Here is a 14,677-nt window from a genome sequence, read left to right as displayed (position 1 = left end):
GTGCCTTCATGTGAATCAGGTGACCCCATGACCACCTCCTGTCCTGAGCTGGAGAGCAGGGAGACAGCCTGCACCCAGACATGTTGTGGAGTCAGGTGAAGAAGCTATTGCTAACTGTATCTTGACTGACCGTAGCTCCTTCAGCTGAGTGGGTGCTTTGTCCCTAGATGTTCTTGTGACTCACAGGAGCTCTGGCAGCATTCATGTCTAGTGCTGCAGGTGTGGTGCTGGTGGGTGTGGGCCCAGGTTTGCCATGGGCCAAGACCATGAGTTTGGAAGTCAGGATAGATCAGCCCAAGGGAAAGGGCTCAGAGTCATTCATACGGTCATGTGAGGTTGGAACAACCATCTCCAACACAGAACAGGTCACCTATTGCTGGGAAGGTGCCCTGGAGCCTGGAAGGCATGGGGAGGGTGGGAGGTCCCTTCTGGGGAGCCCTGAACACCGTGCAAATACGATGTCAGCCCTGTGGGCCTAAACCGAGGGAGAACCCAGGTCTCAACCCAGGCCATGTGGGACAACAGGTGAGGGAGGGGGGCAGAGTCCGTGGAACTGCCTATCTGCACTTGAAGACAAGCCTCAGGAGGTGGCTGAGAGGGGAGGTTACCAGGATCAACCTAAGAAGAATGGAAGCAATCAGGATCTAGGATCTCAGTTCAGGCAAGGGTGGGAAGCAGGAAGTGAGACACAGAGTCAGGAAGCCAGGCCTGGGCCAGGAGCACTGAGCAGGCCAGGAGAAGCTTGAAGGCCCCACCAGCCGGGTGGACGACAGGGGTGTACAGACCAGCCACCGCACCAGGGAGCCCCGAGGGTGTTTCCAGAGCTTCCGTAGGTGGCTTCTACCACTGCCTTGTGGTCGGACAACTCTGGAATCCAGACTGTGAGTCAGCTCGAATCAAACTTTAGAACAGATTGCCTTCAGGGCTGAGACTGTAGACTTTCCCATGAGCATGAAATGTCTGCTCAGGATGATGAATCTTGTGGGTTTTCAGAAAATATGAACTGAGCACAAAGAGATAAGGCTCTGTTCTCTGAGCTCCAGTGTTGCAATGAGAGGCAGGTCTGGGATGGTTGGTGTCACCTCTCTGAACTCTCGGGCTGGGTCTCATGAAGCCAAACTACACGTTGAGTGGTTGGGCTGCAGCCAGGAGATGCAGGCCCCCCCCCCCCCCCGGTGCTGACGTGTGCCTGCTCCTGCCCTACCCCCTGTCCTTTGCACACCCAGGCTGTCCTCGGGGCTGCTCTGTGCACAGATACTTGATACTGCTTTCCCACTTTGGTGCTGCCTCTGCACGTAATTTTGAATTTTCTTTCCCTACACCTATTAAGGCTTCTCCAAAGGATGAACTTACCCCTTAATTAACTGGCAATTTCGCTGACTTGAGTCAGACAAAGGAGCCTTTCTTGTCAGTGAGGCCACATCCACCAGAATGGACTCCATATTGTTTGGAAAACGTGGTTATATTTTTCTGGTGTTTGGCAGGTCACAGTCTCTCTGTAGGGGTACACTGTATTCATGTGCTGGGGGACAGACTTCCTAGCCTCCTCAGTTTCTCTTCCCCGGAGCTTGTTAAGAAGTTGCCATGTGGTGTTCTGTGTTTCCAAAAATCCCGTCTATATGGATTGATCCTTTCCAAAGAGTGAGATCTGAACAGTGTACTTGCAGCAATATTGTAGAAGAAGAGCTATGCATAACCAAGCTGTGAGCAGTGAGAGGTTGGATGCTGTTGTTCTATGCCTTTATTAAGCCCTGTTAGCTCACCAAAAGTGAGAACAGGCAGCAAATGGGTCAGATGCTCTGCAAGTCCTTTAACAATCCAAACATGCAAGGCAGGAATCCAAAAGTTGCTGGTGGTGTCCACCCCTCATGTGTGCACAAGGGAGGTTCTGCTGTGGGCCGTCACCACCGACATGGTGTCCCCACACATGCTTGAGGTGGGCCTTTGGTTCACTGTTGGCCAATGACATGGGCAGTTAGCTCAGCGTGAGTTATTGGGAAGTAACCTGATTGCCACCTGCTCTAACAGTTTTACAAAGTCAGTATACTGTTTGCAACAGCCAGATTGAGGTCAAGACTCTAGGGATGATTTTCTCCTCCTGACCTTGGCTGAATTTTTGTTTCATAAAGTAGATTGGCATTAATTCACACACAACAAAATTTATCATCTTTAGCTCCTACCATTTCTTCTGAGAGCATTGTGATTATATGTGGTTGGTCATCTGTACTGTAGCATTATGAACATTAATCAGAGGGAAAGCAGCTTAAAGGTATTTCATAAATTTTCATTAAAAATTTAATTAAAATCTTAACCATAAGATCGGCTGGGTCCCAAAAGTTAGTTTGCCAGTGGTAATTTGGAGCTCAGGAAGCGTTTTCCTGTTGAAGAAGGTGTTAAGGATTATGATGGTATCACCAGACTAGCCCCTGAAAGTCTGCTCAGCCCCTAATATTACCAGTGTATGCTACACATTTGTGTACAAATAAAAAGAGAAAAATATAAAAACGAAACTGAATGTAGTTTGAAACTTAAAATTTAAATGATGCTGAATATAAAATCAAACTTGGTTTTCTTTAGGACCGAGAGAAAGCTCTAGAGATGCAGCTTGCTCTGTTACCTCCACAAGTGTTGTGGTAACCCAATTTTTGTTTTAAGAAAAGCACGGACTTCTAGGAAAGGATGTTTTCAACATAACACAAATAAAAATCACCCTCATCTTTCGAACACCTGTTCCACTCCCTAAAGATAACCACAAAAAATAAATAAATAAAAATAAAGATAACCACATAAGTTTCTTTCCTGAAGTTTTCAGTGTGTGTACCTAACCTTCCATTTGTAATACACATGCCTGATTGTTCAGAGCCACCATTCTATTCTGTTTCCTTACACCCTCAGAGATCCTCGTTTGCCCTCTCTCTCACTTCTCCCCTCAAAGCTGCTTACCCAGGCTCTTCCATTTTCTTCCCTCTTCTTTCCTTCTCTCTCCTCTTCTTGTCTTTCTTGTGGAAAGACTCAGTCCCAATCTGCATCTGCTAGGTGTCTCCAGTAAACCAGTGGGTGAAGAAAGGGAAGCCAAGAATTCTTCTGAGTGGGCAGAGAAGAAAATCCCATGTTCTGTAACTGCTGTCACTTACTAAAAGCATGGACATCAGTCCAGACCAGTTTCTGAATATCAACCTCATTCTTTTTGACAGATACATTGACTTTCATTTTATGAATGTACTGTAATTTGTACACTAGTCCCTACTATTTCCATTTATGTTTACTATATCAAGAAATACCACTACCATTGGGACACCTGGGTGGCTCAGTGGTTGAGCGTCTGCTTTTGGCTCAGGGCATGATCCCAGGGTCCTGGGATTGAGTCTCACATTGGGTTCCCCACAGGGAGCCTGCTTTTCCCTTTGCCTATATCTCTGCCTCTGTGTGTCTCTCATAAATAAAAAAAAATCTTTAAAAAAAATTACTGCCATTAGCATCCATGTACTTGAATCTTTGTGTACCAATGTGTCCAATCTATTGGGTAAATCCATATGATAAATTCCTTTTTTAAAAAAAATATTTTATTATTCATGAGAGATGCAGAGAAAGAGGCAGAGACACAGGCAGAAGCATATAATCAGTTCCTAAATGCTAACATACTGCATCAAAATGTATGTTCATTTTAACGGGGGATAATGACCACCAAATTGTGTCCCCCATCCACCAAGATGTCACTTCCCTAAAAGAATTGAAAATGAAAAAAAAAAAAAGAATTGAGAACAGGGGACACAGTTTCTAATATATCTGACCCAAATTCATTTCAAAATATAGGAGTCTTCCCCTTTTCCTTGACTAAAGCCTGCTCTTAAATGGTCAGATTTGCTGGTATTGACTGACAAAATAGTATTTTGTGGTGGCGGGAAGGACATTTTTGTGAATCTCCTAGGAAAGCACAGAAGAACACGAACCATGAAGGGATTTGAACAAGCTGGTGTGGGATCAGAGACTGGGTAGCCGCACTGGATCCCCCTCATCTGGGAGAAGGCTGAAAGAGTGATCTCCCCTCGCATGGTGTCCTGTGCTTTGTTGTTAGAAGTGGTGGCAAAATGGAAGTGGAAGGCAGCTGGTGCTCTGTGTGCAAGACATGTTTACAAGCCAGGTGTTTGTGACTCCAGGATTGCCAGTGATTACACAGCAGCCCTGCCAGGTTCATTTTGCCAGCGATTTTTTTTTACTTTTCCCTCAGAAGCTTTGGCAGATAAGTTGACAAAGTGCAAGGTTTCATCACAGCAGTGCCCGCCACTGCTGTTTCCTAGCTGGCTTTTCTTCTGAAGACCTGAAATTGCTCTTTGGTGGGGTTTTGTCATCAATCAGTATGTTGTGGTTCAGGACCCAGCAGAGCTTGTGGGTGCCATGTGGGTATTGTGGGGACCTGGGAGTATAGGTGCTGTGCAGGTGGCATGTGGGTGACATGGGGTCCTGAGAGAGCAGGTGCAATTGGGGGTACTATGGGTGTTCTGGGAACCTGGGAGAGTGCTTGGCACAGTCCCTCAGCAGGCACTTACCTGGCCCGCCTGTGCTGGACCCTCATCTCTGTATGGCACAGATGCTGTTCAGGAGCCCTGTGATGATGCTTCTGTCCAGGTACCTGTCAGTAAAGCTCACTCCTACAGGGCAGGGTCCTTAGCCGAGGTATTACCTAGTATGAAATCTTCCTCTGCCACGCTCACAGAATGGGACCTAGAGAGTACACCAGAGCCAGGACTCTACCCAGGAGGGGACCCGAGTGCTTGCACTTTATGCAGTGTTCCGGTCACTTACCTTGTTGGCCGTTTGCCCTCCATGGTGAGGCTTTCAGAACTGTCTCCCCCAGTGAGTGAACAGACATTTTATTCTCTGCTTGTGGATGTGGACAGTAATCCTTTGGCCACTTAATCATTTTTTTCCACACTGTAACTTCCCATTAAGGTATCTTTGGCCAGACCCCTGTCCAAGATTTTGAGCTGTGTGTTTGTGTCAAATACTGAGTCACTTGATCCACCTAACCAGGTCCCCTTTTCCTTTGCTACTGATTTTCTAAGGCTGGTTTCTTAGCCATGGCCCCTCGGTCTGGACAGAGGGATGACTGCCTGCACAGCAGCGTGCAAACTGGTCCATTGAGGCCCAAGCATTTTTTTAAATAAATTAATTTTTATTGGTGTTCAATTTACCAACATACAGAATAACACCCAGTGCTCATCCCGTCAAGTGTCCCCCTCAGTGCCCGTCACCCATTCACCCCCACCCCCCGCCCTCCTCCCCTTCCACTACCCCTAGTTCATTTCCCAGAGTTAGAAGTCTTTATGTTCTGTCTCCCTTTCTGATATTCCCCACACACTTCTTCTCCCTTCCCTTATATTCCCTTTCACTATTATTCATATTCCCCAAATGAATGAGAACATACACTGTCCTTCTCTGATTGACTTACTTCACTCAGCATAATACCCTCCAGTTCCATCCACGTTGAAGCAAATGGTGGGTATTTGTCGTTTCTAACAGCTGAGTAATATTCCATTGTATACATGAACCACATCTTCTTTATCCATTCATCTTTCGATGGGCACCGAGGCTCCTTCCACAGTTTAGCTATTGTGGACATTGCTGCTATAAACATCGGGGTGCAGGTGTCCCGGCATTTCATTGCATCTGTATCTTTGGGGTAAATCCCCAACAGTGCAATTGCTGGATCATAGGGCAGATCTATTTTTAACTCTTTGAGGAACCTCCACACAGTTTTCCAGAGTGGCTGCACCAGTTCACATTCCCACCAACAGTGCAAGAGGCTTCCCTTTTCTCCGCATCCTCTCCAAATTTTGTGGTTTCCTGCCTTGTTAATTTTCCCCATTCTCACTGGTGTGAGGTGGTATCTCATTGTGGTTTTGATTTGTATTTCCCTGATGGCAAGTGATGCAGAGCATTTTCTCATGTGCTTGTTGGCCATGTCTATGTCTTCCTCTGTGAGATTTCTCTTCATGTCTTTTGCCCATTTCATGATTGGATTGTTTGTTTCTTTGCTGTTGAGTTTAATAAGTTCTTTATAGATCTTGGATACTAGCCCTTTATCTGATACGTCATTTGCAAATATCTTCTCCCATTCTGTAGGTTGTCTTTGAGTTTTGTTGACTGTATCCTTTGCTGTACAAAAGCTTCTTATTTTGATGAAGTCCCAATAGTTCATTTTTGCTTTTGTTTCTTTTGCTTTCATGGATGTATGAGGCCCAAGCATTTTTAATTTAAACTTTTTAATGTCAGTTCCCAGGGGCTCTCTTATTTTGGAGTCTAGAAATGCAAAAAAGGAAACAGCAAGGAGGAGCGGGAAGAGGAGGGAGGAGATGAACGGAGCCAGCATTAGGGACAGTCTCCACTGCACTCACATACTGGTTCTTTAACCACTGACTTGCGCACACACCTAACATCCTGTGCTCCACAGGGACAAATAACCTTCAGCTCACACATGGTGGGAGGGTGAAGGAGAGCACTGTGGGCAGTCTCTAGGACTGAACTTCTCTAGGGGAAGTAGAGAAGTCACAATCTCTTTTGTGGTGATCAGTTCCTCCCCATATGCCCCATGGCCCCACAGCCTTAGACACTTAGCTCGGCCTGCCACTTGTATATTTGGGCAAAGTCGTATTTAGGGGCCAGCTGTACTGGATGGTTCCAACCTTAAGCCCATGAGCTGAGTGACAGTGACCCAGCTTTACGGTCCTAGCTCTGGAAGAGGAATCAAGGGCAGCCTTTGTATGGTGCTGGCATAAAGCTCTGTCCCTCCAGCCCCTCTGAAAACAAGGAGGCAGGTGGCTGTGGCCTTACCCTCTCTCCTGCAGCAACTCTTCTCTCATTGCTGCCACCCCATGCCTCCAGCATTTGAACAAGTGTTCTGGATGCCGACAGAGCTCCAGGTGATGGTGGAAGATAGGTTTGGGACATCTGGCAGCTTCACAGACCAAGCCCTAATCCACCTTGGCTTTTTCCTACCTGACTTAAGGCTGACACAGAGTGATCAGGTGCTGCTGGTACATGTACAGCCCCGACTGGGGAGGGGGAAGGTGACGTCCAGCATGCTGCATGTGGCAGAGGATGTACAAGGGCTGTATTCAACTTAATCTCCTCTTTAAAGGTCTTATCTCCAAATACACAACCTGAAATACTAGGGGTTCCGGCTTTAAGATGGGAATTTTGGAGGGACACAGTTCAGCTCCTAACACCAGCAATATCCAGCTTGGCCATTGCCTCCCAATTCTCCATCCCTGGAAAATACCAGTCCCAAGGATCACCCTCCCACACATACTTATTTCTTGTGTATTTGGACCTATTGGAAGTCAACTTCCTGGCTTGGAAAAGGAATTTCTTGCTTCTGGGGCTTCCAGTTGAGTTCAGGAGCTCTGAGGGTACCCAGCAGCCAGGGCCAGTCTCCTTGGGTCTCTAGGAATAACAGTGGTAAACCTCAATACTCAGGTCACAACCAGCCCAGTGCAATATGAATAGTGGATACTAGTTGTTCACCAGAGGGTTCCTTCTCCCAGAATCCAGCATTCAGGGAGATACTGATGGCGGAATATGATAATTTGATATGGCTTTTTAAATGTGACTCTTTTGACACAGCCTTAAAATAACATGCTGAAATTCTCAGCTACATTTAATATAAAACAATATATAAAATAGAGGTTCTTTCCTGAGAGAGAATCTGCCTAGGACACTTTTGGGTTCTTCAGCCCAAAACTGACCAGGTGGTTAGGTATTAACAAAAATTGTACATACATATATATGCAGTGGCATTTCTGACACCCTGGGACCGTGTGAGTGGTAGTGGTAAGAAGCCTGTAGTACAAGTTAGGTGACTATATACATTCTGGCCTGGGTGATCTGTGACAGCATGACACTACTTGCATTTTGCATTTTAGATCTTCCCTTACCTGGGGCAAGGATATTGATTCTTTGCTCCAAATCCCAATAGCCATGAGTCAGTGCTATCCATTGCTGCAGTCTTCCCTGCTTTTGGGCCTCCATGGTAGGCCAAGAGCCAAGAAGCATATAACTTTTCTCTGTCATCATCAGAGAGTGAATCCCAAAACTTCTAATTTCATTTTTTTAAATTTTTAAAAATATTTTATTTATTTATTCATGATAGACATAGAGAGAGAGAGAGAGAGGCAGAGATACAGGCAGAGGGAGAAGCAGGCTCCATGCCGGGAGCCCGACGTGGGACTCGATCCTGGGTCTCCAGGACCGCACCCTGGGTGGAAGGCAGGCACCAAACCACTGAGCCACCCAGGGATCCCCCAGAACTTCTAATTTCAAATCAGGATCAGTAATCCCACATTACTACCACCTTCCATTGAACTTAAACCCAAGCCAACAACAAAGCATCCCCTTCTGCTCATGGCACCTTTGTGGGTTATAGTTACCCTTGTACATAAATGATACTTTCCTGTAGTAGCAACGTCTCTGAATGGAGCATGCTGCCCAGCCACTCAGCTGCCAGCTTTGGCTACCTGCTTGGATTTTTGTTTTGAATTGCATTGTTAAAGGCCCTTCCAGATTCATATTCACTCATCTCCTGGGAAGTACCTGGGCAAACAGAGGTCCAAGGTCTAGTAAGGTGTTCCCTGATCAGTCCTGGTTCAAGGGAAATCACCCAAGTGGCCATGTGATCAGACTTGTAGTCTGTGTATTTCAGATCTGTGCTAGCAGTTGAAGAATATACCCCCTGAGTCTCTTTAATTAGTGATCCTCACACCTTTAGTTTAAAGCAACGTGTAAAATATCCATCTAACACTTTTTATCCCATCTTTCCTTCACCAAATCCTACTCCTTCTCATGCTCTAAACCCTTCCTTTATCACTCAAGCTTCCAGTCAAGGACCATGCCCTAGGAAGGTGCCAGACTCTTCAGGACAGCTTGACTCATTCTAGCACTTGGCCTACCGGGCAAGGCACAGACCAGGAGAGGAGCACCTGCCACCCACCTTTGAATAACTCCCCACTTGAAGTTTTTCTCCAAGCCAGCCTGAAGGGACCCGCTCTGTGACCCACCCTGGTGGCAATGTCCCAGGAAAATAAAAGTTCCCACTCGTAGCTTTCACCCCATCCATAGATGCTCATGCTCCATGAAAATCTTCCTTTTCCTCAACTCTGATGCATAAGGTACTGATTCCAGGGTCTGCGTTTGTGCCCCAGCTGTTCCCCTCTCTGGGCCTGTCCTCTGAGGATATCCTTGTTCTGGCTCATGTTCTCTCCCCCCCCCCCACTGCAGACCCTCCCTTGTTTCCCATCCCATCAAGGACAAGAATACCAATTCTTTTTGCTCAAAAATCCCACAGCCATGGACCAAACCCATCCATTCCCACACCTACACCTACTTTGATTCTTGAGACCCAAGGCTAGGACAGGACACAGGAAATACTCTTCCTCTGTTGTGTTTGCCTGATTCCCAGGAAACAACCTCCTTGTGGAGCAAGATGAAAGCCATAGCCTACCCCTGGGGCTGGGTCACCTGCACGGGAAAACTTTGAGTCTTATATGGTCACCAGTGTGTATATGAACAGCATGTGCTCTGAGAAATGGCCTGTAGTCTTCCTACTTAGAAAAACATTCCAAAATAAAAACATTTCCCGTGGGGTTCACTTTTTTTTTTTTAACTTTCACAAGCCATCACTGAGCTCTTTGACTCTCCTGACAGAAAATCTTCAGTTTCTTATTACAACAAATTGTACCCTAAGCAGCAGGATATCCAATCCTAGGGAATCTTGTGGGATGCATTGAATTTCTACTATTGAATCAATCTCTTGCTTGGCTGCCTCTGCAGCTACATAGCTGCTCTTTTCCTTTTTCTCAGCTCTTGGAAGAGAGAGTAGGAAAAAAAAAAAAATCCCATTTTCCCCTGTAGGGAGCCAGCAGAAAATCAGGTAGGCCTGAGAAATGGGAAATGGTGAATATAACTGTAAATGACTGAAGGAGAATCGGCTAAAATCAATTTGAATTTCATGGAAAGTACATGTTTTGTGAAATTTATCAGCATACACACATGCTCTTTATTTGTGTATTTTAAGGAAACCCAATCCTGAGTTTTCAGAAATTCTCCAGGGACAGATGAATGGAGCCTCCGACTGTAGGTGAAACTGTTCTGTCAACACTCGTAAATCCGATCACTGATAGAGAATGATGATAGCATTTGTAAGGAACAGTAAGAGGTCCTTGAAGGAAATGGAAGATGGGGAGTAAGTGCCCCCCAAATGATAGTTCCTAGTCTTTGAGATAGCCAAGTCATTCTGAGCCCAAAAAAATATCCTTTGGGCTGGACAGCACACAAAGCTTGAGCTCATGACAGCATACTGGCTGGAAAATATGTCCAGTATACTTACATATGTTCAAGGGAGGTGACTCCTGCCCCATTCTAGGAAACTGGGCTGCAGGGGACGGTGGGCTGTGGCCCCCAAGCAGGCAGAGCGCAGGGGGCCTGGGGACACTTGGTGCGCGGGGGTGCAGACGTCGCCTGCTCTGCCAAGAGGCAATGGATGATGGAAATCTCTCTTACCACATAAAGGACACCAATCATACTATCCCATTGCCCTTCACAGTTAAAGAGGAACAAATCTGCTTTCACTTGTAATGGGAAGTATCACCGTAATATCCTCCCAAAGTAAGATAAATTGAGTCCAACAATCATAAAAGCATCTGCCAGCCATTTGTTAGCAGCATCGTTCAAGAGGAATAGGTGAAAGGACTTTAAGAACTCTCCTCTACCTTTCAACTCCCTTAAACTGAAAAGGAATGGCTATTATTTATTCAGAGCCTGCGTAGACCAGGCAGCTTGCTTGTCCTTCCAATCTTCACAGCCGCAGTACAGAGGAAGTTAGCCTGTAGTACCTTCCATGTGAGGAGGTGGAGAACGAGGCCGATGTGACTTGCCCACCCCGTGGCAGAGCTAGGCTTCGCACCCATGCCTCACATTCATTTATTTTATTTTTGTCATATTTACATAATGGGCTTTGGAGTCAACTTGAACCCAGATTTCCTTGGTTACAAGGATCCAGACCAGTTACTACACTATAGAGGGCTGGGTGGTCTTTCCAGCTACACCACCCACCTTCCTACTATGTGAATCTGTCAAGATTCTTTTTATTGCAAGTGACAGAAATCCACCTTTGACTGCCTGACTAAGGAAGGGTGTTGGCTGCCCCTTTCCCAGAGAGAGGGAAAGGAGGTCCAGTCCAGGAAGCAGAGGTGAATGAAGGAATGGCGAGATCTCCGTTCCTTCACTCAAGCATTGCCCGACACCGAATTTGCCCCTGTACCGTGCAGTTACATGAACACTTAGGCTGATAATTTTCATGTTGTTATCAGCCAGTCTGAATTGGATTTCTTGGTTCATATAAAAAATCCTAACTTCTCTATCTAGGGGGCTGAGAGGGGGCTAGTGCAGTGGCCAAGAAAGCTCTGTAACTTCAGTTTGCATTGTTGCAAGGACAGTATCAACATCCAGGGATCGGAGGTGTGCATCCATTGCAGCATGGCTAAAGTGATCTAGCTAAGAGTGACCAGGATGAGAAGAACTTTGTAACCACATTGGATGAGAAATGGTTGATGGGAAATGGAGATGTTTTGTCACAAGGTGAAAAGATTTTGTGAAGGACAAGCAGACATGTGATCAATTTTCAGATATTTGAAGGACTGTCATGCAGGAAGGGAGTAAACCCCTCGTGACAGAGGGGGAGAGGCAGGCCATGGGACCTGGGATTAGAGGGAGATGCATTTCAGCCAGGGTATTAGGATGAGTAGCTTAGAACAATTCAGGTGCCCCTAAATGGACCATTCAGTTTGGAAGAGTTCTAAATTCCCCGTCTTTGAAAGTGTTCACACAGTAGGTGACCATCCGCTGGATTTTTTAGAAAGAATTCCTGTGTTGGGTGGGAGGGTGTCCAGATAAGCTTCAGTGCCCCTTCTGGCTGAGAGTCTGAGTTCCAGAACCCTCCCAGACCTCTTCAGTTTCAGTCACAAAGTACAGAAATAAACCGGCTCAACTCTACTTGCCTGTGGCTTTGATGACCATTACGTCCTGGTCTATGCATGCCCTTTAAGCCTTCCTCTGCCTGGCCCTAAGAGAACATCCTGAGGGACAATTAACAGCTTTGATAGCTTGTCATTTTTTTTTCTGTGACGTAGGAGGTGATGAATAAGATAAGTGAAGTGTAGCTGTCTCACAGTTTGGTATCACATATGCATGGAGACAGTTACCCATATAGCCACATGTGGATGTATTCATATAAACTTGAAAGTATGTATTTCTAATCAGTGGCATGGTATTTTTTAAATTGAAATGGTTAGTTGCTAACCTCTAAAAAGTAGGAGATTTTTATACTTAAAAAAAAAAAGTCTAGGATTCTAGCTTTGGGAAATTGGAAGTCCGAGTGACAGTGGACATGTGTCCCCAAAGCAAGGAGCAGCAGAGCTAGGCTGCCGTGGCCTTTCTCTTTTCTTTTCTTTTTGCTTTTTTTTGAGAGTAAGAGACAGCACAGCTGGGGGAAGTTGTAGTTACAGTAGAGAGAGAGGGAGAAGCAAGCTCCCCACTGAGCAGGGAGTTCCATGTGGGGCTGATCCCAGGACCCTGAGATCACAACCCGAGCTGAAGGCAGATGCTTCACTGACAGAGCCACCCAGGTGCCCCAATGGTAGCCTCTTTCAACCCCGCATGTGCTGGCTCCCCAGCACTCCCCAGCAGGCCAGCTTTGCTGGTCCACCTCCTCTCCATCCCAATGGGCTTGTATGTGCTCCTGCCCTAAATGCTGCTTTGTCCCCTACTCCACTCTCTGCTGGCATTTACCACATTGGCCTGTTTTAGCAGGAGAGTTTTAAAACGTGAAGACATTCTGCTTCTCAGACCCAAAGAACATAGAGGGAGAAATGAAACACTTCATTCTTGCTCATGAGTTTGCCACGAAAGTATGTTTCAGTGTTTTAAGTTAATACAAAATGTGGATTATTCACTCTTAGAGATGGATGAATGGAACATAAAAGTATGCAGATTTATAGAAATACAGCATCTGGGTAAAACCTACGTTCCCTTTCTCGCTGGTTCCTTGTTAATCGGTTTCTCATTCATATGCTCCAAGGATGCTATTTTTCAGGACCTCCAGGGCATGCATCTGACTCCTTTCCTGTTAAGTAGTGTTTTCCAGAGAACTTACCTGGGGATAATTGTCCCATTGATAGAATATGAAGAAAGGATCCTCATCAAATGAGTTCAGGTCAAGCTAGGTTAACTAAAACAGCTTCAAGTCAGTTTGCAGAAAATCAGTTACTGAAGTCAGTTCACCAAATACCAATTCCAGCAGAGATCCATTTGCCAAATTTACCAGTGGTGATTTAGCAGTTCTTTCAGGAATGTTCAGCCTGGATCAGTGATACTGAAAAATGCTTTCCTGAATATTAACTAACCTTGAGATGCTTCCTGACATATTACTAAAAAAAAAAAAAAAAAAAAAGGAAAATCTGGAAGGTTGGTAAAACAGAACTCAGTACTATTTGAAATGCAGTTTTTCTGTATCTAGGTTTGGCACTCGGTGTGTGTTGGGATTGTTTTGGCTATATTTGGTTTCTTTTCTGTGTTTTTAAAATGTTATTTTGGCTTTCAGTTTAAGTGTTTGTAATGTTCTTTCACTGATTCCTAACTTATTAGCTTTAATTTTGCATTTCTATCGATTGAGAATTTAAATTAGATTTAGATTAATTTAAGCCTCTGATATTCGAGGGATGCTTTTGAATTTATGTTTAATTTAAATGTTAATTGCTAGAGATACTAAATTAAGGCTGACAGGCCACTGGAGGAATTGTGAAAAGAAAAATTTTAAATGCTTGACATTTTAAACAAAGTTAAAGAGCGATGTTCAGAAACACCCAAAAGAAACCAGAATCAGCCAAAACAATCTCATTCGTAGAAAATCATCCATTTATAGTAATTTGTCTTATTCTCTTCTTCACTGTTTCATATTCTTTTGCTACTTACACATTCCTGTCACAGCTTTGAAAGCATTGCCGTTACAAGTCACAAATCTGCAGGTAGAAAAAAAGTGGTTGGTTGGTAAATTTATTAAAATCAGCAAATCAGGGGGCACCTGGGTGACTGCGCCTGCCTTCAGCTCAAGGCATGTTCCTGGGGTCCTGGGATCCAGTCCAGCATCGGGCTTCCTGCATGGAGCCTGCTTCTCCCTCTACCTGTGCCTCTGCCTCTCTCTCTCTCTTTCTCTCTCTTTCTGTCTCTCGTGAATAAATAAATAAAATCATTTTTAAAAGATCATTTATCAAGTTGCTCTTTCAGTGAAATGACCTGCTTTCTTTCAAATGAAGTTAAACTGGTTTATTTCCTGCAGGACTTCTCAGGGTTTTTAGTAAACTAACATACGTTTTGAATCACCAGGAAAGGCACTGAGATGACATTTCCCAAACTCAAATACCCATAAAAGCTGTGAATTACATATCAACTATGGAAATTATCCACTAGCTATGGGAAAATAAAGTTCTAGCTTATACTATTCTTTTTATTCTTTTTTTCTTCTCATTTTATACTATTACTCTCATCTCTTATTCCATTAAAAAGGATACTTATTTAATTCTTTTTAAAGGCTACCTGTGAAAGGCCAAACAACATCCTGAAATTTCTA

General features: G+C 44.9%; 1 protein-coding gene across 1 annotated transcript in view; it reads left to right on the top strand.

Moving 5' to 3' along the window:
* Positions 1-14,677, top strand: part of SMYD3 (SET and MYND domain containing 3) — a 716,195-nt gene that overhangs the window by 607,697 nt on the left and 93,821 nt on the right. The window lies entirely within an intron of this gene.

The sequence above is a fragment of the Nyctereutes procyonoides genome, unplaced genomic scaffold, assembly GCF_905146905.1.
Source record: "Nyctereutes procyonoides isolate TBG_1078 unplaced genomic scaffold, NYPRO_anot_genome, whole genome shotgun sequence".
Lineage (NCBI taxonomy): Eukaryota > Metazoa > Chordata > Mammalia > Carnivora > Canidae > Nyctereutes > Nyctereutes procyonoides.
Note: the sequence above shows the minus strand (reverse complement) of the source record. Positions and strands in the feature narration are given on the sequence as shown.